This window comes from Acomys minous (genome assembly GCF_964271855.1).
Source record: "Acomys minous genome assembly, chromosome: 12".
Lineage (NCBI taxonomy): Eukaryota > Metazoa > Chordata > Mammalia > Rodentia > Muridae > Acomys > Acomys minous.
In genome coordinates this window covers 82,900,188-82,907,850 of record NC_140493.1, presented here as the reverse complement: position 1 = coordinate 82,907,850, position 7,663 = coordinate 82,900,188, and positions in this window count along the sequence as shown.

Below are 7,663 nucleotides of genomic sequence, written 5' to 3'. Positions count from 1 at the left end.
ACCATTTACACTACTGTAAAGACAGATTATTAACACGTCTGTCTTGTGATTGGAGTCTCTGAGAAACGGGGAGTCTTCTGGAGGGATTTTTTTTTTCCAAGACAGGGTTCCTCTATGTTATCTTGGCTGTCCTGGATTCGCTTTGTAGACCAGGTTGACCTCGAACTCACAACGATCCACCTGCCTCTGCCTCCCGAGGCGCGCGCCACAACTGCCCGGCTTTGGAGAGGGATTTTGACATCGCCCATTTTATTTTATTTTTATTTTTATTATTTTAACCCAAGACATTCCTAAGGAAAAGTAGACTTGAATCGGGACCCTTTTGCTAAACCTTTTAGGATTTTCTAGAAGAGTAGTTCACAGAGAGAGGGGAAGCAGATAAGAGGCAGTAAACAGCCTGAGGAATCCCCTCCAGGAGCTCTGCCCACACCCATCCGCGACTCCTCAGACTCCACCTTCTTGAGGGGCCTAGGGTCAGGTTCCTAGGAGTGTTTACTCTGCTTTCAGTGCATGAAGCATCCTGAACCTGGGGCGTGGCTTCACCACAATTCTAGCTTCCTTCTCTTTAAGCGCCCAGGGGTACTTTCCACAACAATTGTATTGATCATTGATCTTGGCAGGAATCCTTAGGATTTACACCGCTATTCTCAAGGAGGCAAAGGCTTTGAGAGGGGACAGACACTATTCACAATAGCCATGTATTAAATCAACCCAGGTGCCTACCAGAGGGTAGGTGTTAGAAAGGAAATGTGGTGCGTGTATAAGAGACAACAAGGAAAATTAGTCAGCCAGAAGGAAAAAAAAAATGAAGATGTGAGGGTGACCTGACTGTGATTTGTCAGGCCGTTCATATCCGGGGCTGCATCTGCAGATTGAGCTGGCTAGGTGGGCGTCGGTTTCCTTGTTTAGCTCGGGGTGCTTCCGTTCCAAAGCTGCACGCTTGGTGTAGGAGGACAGCACCCCCAAGAGAGGAGGACTGGGTTGTTCTTCAGCCAAGGGTATGAACAAAAAAAACGGTTCTGGGAGAGACCTTCCGAACAGGCTGTCTTGAAGAGCCATATCATATCCTCAGCAGGGAAATGCATGGAACTGGATCTCATCGTGTGAAGTGAAATAAATAAACCAGATTCAGAAAGACAAACATTAAATTTTTTTCTCTCACGTATTAAATGTAGAGAAAGAGGGGGTTAAAGTCTTCAGTGTAGAAGGGGATCAGGAAGAAGAAGGGAGGTCTCTTTTTTTTTAAGTCGTGGGGGTGTGTGCTAATCTGTTCAAAGAATACTATAGGCATGTGTTCTACTTTCATGTGTGTAGCTGTGCTAAACTATCCTGACTATAAGCAACTTTTGGGAGAAAGGTGCTCATGTGGCTTACACTTCCATGTTCTAGGCAGTGGTGTCATTGGGGGAGTGCAGACAGGAACTTCAAACAGCTGGTCCCATCCACGTCTGCAGTGAAGAGGAGGGCAAGGCATGAATGCACACATGTCCCCTTGCCTGTTTGCTTGTGCTGGGCTCAGTTTCTCTCCTCATACAGGTGCTGGGTGTTCCCACATCATTTAACTTCATTAAGACAACCCTCCACAAGTCGACGCAATGTAATCAATTCCTTATTGAGAGTCTCTTCCCAGATGACTCTAGGCTGTGTCAAGTTGAAGAAGCTAACCACCATAACTGTTGTGGCATGTATGAAGCTATCACAATGAGATCTGTTATTTTCTACAATTAGCGTGTGCTGAGTGAAAAAGAAACCTGCCTGGTGCAAAACAGATTCACAGGTAGCTTCCTCTATCACTAAAGCCACAGGTATCTTCAGAATGCCTACTGCTTCATCCTAAGTTTTAAAAGGGCACATTTCTTAAAGCATGCACTTGACTACTTTCTGCCTCCCCACTCCCAGCCCCTTGCTCACAGTAAATCCTGACCATTAGCATACATTGAAAAATCTATCAACTGGCTACTTGGCATGGCCCAGCTAAGAATGATCAGTGTTTCAGGAGATGGTAACAAAGGAAGTTAACTAAAAAAGATAAATGGAAATTAGCCATGACATAAGGGATAGGAACGAGGAACCACAGTTATAACAAAGGTATCACTTCCTTGGGGGAACCCAGGGGAGGCTATGTGTGAGTGCTTTCCTTTCACTCTTGCTCTGAACCTAAGACTGTTAAAATGATTTGCTTCATACACACACACACACACACACACACACACACACACACACACACACACACGTATATAATGAAATAAAACGCTGCTGCATGCTTTAACATAAATGAACCTTGAGAGCCTTTATGCCAAATGAAAAAGACACCAGCTATAAAGAAAGGGTCACATATTATATAGCTGTAGCGCCAGCCAGCCTAAGTTCAGTGGGAAATCCTGTTTCAGAAAGTAATGTGGCAAAGGGAGACACCTGACATTGACCTCTGTCCTTCATACATCTGTGTGCACATGAACACACACACACACACATCCTTGCGCCCATGCCCACATAAGCATGTACATACGACATACGCATGTGGAAGGAGATGCCCTTTGCATCTAAGAGGAGAAATCCCAAGAGCACTTGCATAAAAGACTACTGTCTTCAATTTAGAAATCATTGAGATGGTGGGAGCGGAAGAAAACCGGAGAAGTTCTGTTTTGTATTTATTTCGGTTATTTGTTGTGGGTTTTCTCTTCTGTTTGTTTCTCGTTCACGGAACATGATGTTGTTGTTCTTAGGTTTGGGGATATAGGTCTTTCTACAAAACTGCAGACACGTTTTGCAAAAACAACCTGTCCCTCATATGACGGTGTTTGTCATTGCGTAGACACCAGATGCTGAAGCAGCTTTTGGGAGAACACCTGCTCTGCTGACTAAGATACACCGGGTTCCTAGACAGGATGCTGACGGGGCTAGCAAGCACCTGGGCCCTGCTTCCCTGACAGTGGTGGACTAGTCAGAGAATAATAGATTTGCTCAGACTTCAACTTGAGATGCCCAGGGAGGATTAAGTGAACTTTTCGCTCAGATGTGTTGCTGCTTTTTGGTGCATCTCTACAAATGACTGAGTAAAGCAACTACTTTACTGGGAGTCTCCTGGCCTTCCGCGTTTCTTCAGAGGAGGAATGCTACCCTTTCCTGTTCTACATACCTTCCCTGACCAGGGAAGAGCCTTTGTCTCTGTATGCTCAGTCCTCAGGCTCTCCTGATGAAAGTATCTGAAGAAAACAATGGGAAAGAAAACAACAAAGATCTGGGAAAATGGGATGGGCATAGATACAATGACCATTAATCTTTATTGTCAACTTGACTAGATTTGCAATCGTTCAGTAGGCAGGGCTCTGTCGTATCCTTGGTCGAGCTTCTGGGAAGGTTTATCAGAGGAAGGAAGGCTCTCTTTAAATGTGCCTGGAACCACCCTGTGGGCTAGACTCCCAGGCTGAATCAGAATGGTGGGGTGTCCAGGCATGAGGGCACACGCCTTTAATCCCAGCACTCGGGAGGCAGAGGCAGGCAGATTGCTGTGAGTTTGAGGCCAGCCTGGTCTACAATGTGAGTCCAGGACAGCCAGGGTTACACAGAGAAACCTTGTCTCAAAAAACAAAACAAAACAAAACAAAAATGCTGGGGGTATGAGAAAGCAAGCGGAGCAGCAGCATTCTTTTCTCTGCTCAGGACTACTGACTGTGATCTGTGCCTCTTAGCCCTGCTGTTACTCACACCTCTCCATGACAGATTGAATTCTCTGAACCATGAGCTGAATAAAACCTCCCTTAATAACCTTTTATTTGTTTGCCTGTGCCAAGGAAAAACAATAGCTAATACAGGTACATAGTCTATGTTGATCTTTCTGGTGAGGATGACTAAGAGAAAAAAAAAAACAAAATGAGCATTCCATAATCCAGTGGATGTTGCTTAAGGTGCTTTGAGAGATAGAGAGGGATTGAGTAAGTACAAGAGCTCATAGACATGTGGGAAGGGGCAAGAGTAGGAAAAATAGGATGACAAGTTCCTAGGAGGGTTTCCCAACAGATAAAAATCTAGAGGCCTATTTTAAAAATCATAATCATCATCATCTGTTTGCTAATATTGTTTTGAAAATGTTCCTTTTAGAGACTGGGTCACGCAGAATTAGTTGGCAAAGGGGTTACCCAGACAACCTACTTTTACATCCATTGCTTTATCACTTCCTTTAAAACCATCCTGCCAAAGCCAGGCAAGAGTGTCACATGCCTGTGTGCCTGTAATGTCAGTTACTCAGAGGCTGAAGCGGGCAGATCTTGTGCTCAAGGCAAGAAGTTTGAAGTCAATGCAGGTAGCATTGTAAGACCTCATTCCCTCAAAATCATCATCATCATCATCATCATCATCATCATCATCATCATCATCATCTTGCATGAAGATTTTGTGTCTATTTTATAAACGAAGAAGTGAAAGCATTATGGGAACTTCATGAGTTAGTTAGATTTGTAAATATAAGTGAAAGAGTTAAAAAAGCATAGGCTTTCTGATCCCAGGCCCAGGCTTTGTCCCTCTAAACTTCATCACAGTATATGTGTTAATCTTCCCTGCATGAAACAGTATTCCACCCTCAATGGGAAGTCAACATGTGACATTGTACTGGCTGTAGTGCTTGCCTTCCCTCCAGCCAATTGCACTAGATCCGCGTAGGATACTCTGACAGTCTCATGCTGTTCTTGCCGAATACAGAAAGCTTGGGCTAGCTGCAGATCTCTTTTTAGAAGGCTTGGTAGGTGTAGACTTTGGTAAGCAAAGGCATGCTCCTCAAACACAGCAGAAGTTAATGGCACTGTTTGTCCCCATGTGGTTCTGAAGCCACAGAGGCATATCAAAGACTTTCATACTGGTTTGTAGGAAACCATCGTCTGTGCTTTTCGCCCCCAGCAGAAAGAACAAAGAATAATAGTTTCTGAAAATCTAGACGTCCTTGGATTTGAGTGGTATGGCCATTTAATCCAATGCATCTTGCTTTTAGAGGTTGGGGTATCAGGAAGTTCGTAGGGACAGCCACAGGGCCAAAGTCAACCACAATGAAACGGGCTTGAGAGAGAGGTTTCATGGCTCTGTGTGTCTTGGGTAGTCTGGCTGCTGCTCGCAAAGACAAACCATAAACTTCTCTTGAAGAGAGAAAAGTAGTTTGTTGATGGAATTGCCCAAGAGTATTTTTCCATGCTCACACACTGCAGGAGCTGCCCTGAAGCCTTCCCTCCTGAGAGGATTCAGACACTATTCCTGCCATCGTGTGTACTTCCTGTTCAGCTGGACTTCCTTAGGCAACCCACAGCTGCTTCCTGGTAGACTTCTATGTAGTTGATGCTCTGAATCCATCGGCGGTGGATCTATGTATATGTGCAACAAACTGTAGAATGCAAAGACTTTTAAGAATAATTTCAGAGAGTAAAACCTTGAATTTACTGTGCACCAAGGAAGTACCTGGAATTCACATCACTGAAGTAGTGTGGGCAGTGGCATTGCATTAGGAAATAGACGTAAGGTAGAGATGACAGAGTATACAAAACAATGTGCACAGATTATATGCAAACTGTATGAATGTATGTGTGCATGCATGCATGTGTGTATCATGTGCAGGAATATGGAAGAAAAAGGCTGGTATTAAACCCATTTTCTCATAGTTAGGACTTATTTTTAGGAGCTAGAAATGCCACTTTCCTTATGAATCCACCATAGAAATCTGTTCCATAAATATTAAACATCTTTAACATGTTACGTTCCCACTCAGTTTCACTTAGCGTGTTTCCCATGCACCCATCGTGGCTTGAAGCCCTAGCCCAAGTCAGCCTGTTAGCTAAATAGAGACGTATAGAGTCCCCTAAAGAGGAAACCAAGGAAGACAAGGAGAGGCAGCATGGGTAGTAATGTACTTTTCCAACACAGACCCTGCTCTATCTCACATACATACAGAGATGTATGTATATCTGACATACATACAAAGATATAATATATATACACATATGCATACAAAGATATAATATATATATATATGCATACAAATATATATATGATCATACTGGGATTTGGGTGTCTTTGGGCATTCTGGGACCAAATCCATGAATACCAAGGAAGAAACACAAACTTAAACGACACTTAAAGATCACAGCTAAGTAGTGCTTACTGTTACTAGGTTTTTATGAATATGAAAAAGGAAATGTTTTTCCTGTCATACATGTCCTCAGTGAGCAGTTTCTGCATACAGTCTAATGAGCATACTGGCACTAGGTAGAAAGTTCCGTAAAATAACCATGGAGGAGCTAGACATGTGACATTGCATAGCAGCTCAGTGTGTGCAGCTCTGGTGGACTATTGCTCCCAGTGTTCTAAAGGCAACGGGACAGGGTGGGGTAACCTTCAACAGCAGGCAACAACGGGATTTAGCAAATTAGGCAGGAGAGGAAGGTGAGCAAGTTACGCTGCAATGGGGAAAGCATGCAATGGACAAAGGCCTGATGTGTTGGAAAGGATCCACACGAGGAAAGCTGGAGGCCTTTGCGGAGCAGGGTCCCGGATGGTAGAGATGGTGGGTAGATAGGCTGCCTAATGAAGGGAGGATGGATGAGTTAAAATCATGTTTGGGGTTCACAGTGGGAAAACCTTGTAACATCCAGGTAAGGTGATCGGTTTCCTATCTAGAGAGATGTATGGGGAACAGCTGGGAGGGGCACAGTTGAGAGTCATGGGTATTGATAATAATTCTAGCCAGCAGAGTGTCGCATGAGGAACCGAATGGCCCAAATCCATGTTGTCACCTTGGCTCTTGAGTACCTTAGAGAGAGCCCAAGGAATGTGATGTTCACTTTTACTGATTTTTTTTAATGCAGTTAGTTTAAATACAAGTCTATATCCTTTTCCCTTTTGGAATAAAAACTCCAGTGTTTTTTTTTGTTTTTTGTTTTTTGTTTTTTTGTTTTTTTTGTTTTTTTGTTTTTTTTTTTGCTGAACATATGAGTGGCCCAGAATAAAGATGAATTGTTTCAGTTTACCTGGCGGCAAATGTTGTCATGTGGCTGAGTTCTAGACAGTTCCGCGCTAGCTACCATGTGCTTTCTGGGTCATGCCTTTAAAATTCCGGCCCTCTGCCTACTTATCCTCCTCCACAGATTGGAATGTGGCTACAGAGAGTGGACAGGGTGACTCTGGCATGACAGGACAGTAAGACAGATGAGCCCAAGTCCAACGACTTGGGCAGAGCTGCCACACCAGTTCACAGTTTTGATTAAGTCAGAGGGAACCTTTCCATCTCACTCACATGGTTTTTATTTGGAGCTTCTCCCACATTTACCTTATCCCAGCATTTAAGAGAAAGTTGACAAACAGATTACAACAGTCCAGGCAAGATGCAATTAAAGTTGAGGAGTAAGGCAGTATCACGGGATGGTGGCAGTGGAATAAAGAGGAATAATCAGAGAAAGAGAAAAGAGTTGGTGTGTGTGTGTGTGTGTGTGTGTGTGTGTGTGTGTGTGTGTGTGTGGTGTGTTCATGCATGCCAGTATGTGAGGCTAGAGGTCAAGCTAGATGTCATTCTTCAGGATGCCTCTACCTTGTATCTTAAGAGAGGATCTCTCTCTTTTTCTGGAACTCATTGGTTGGGTTCGGCTGACTGGCTAGTGAACTCCATGCACGGGTCCCCATGTCCCCA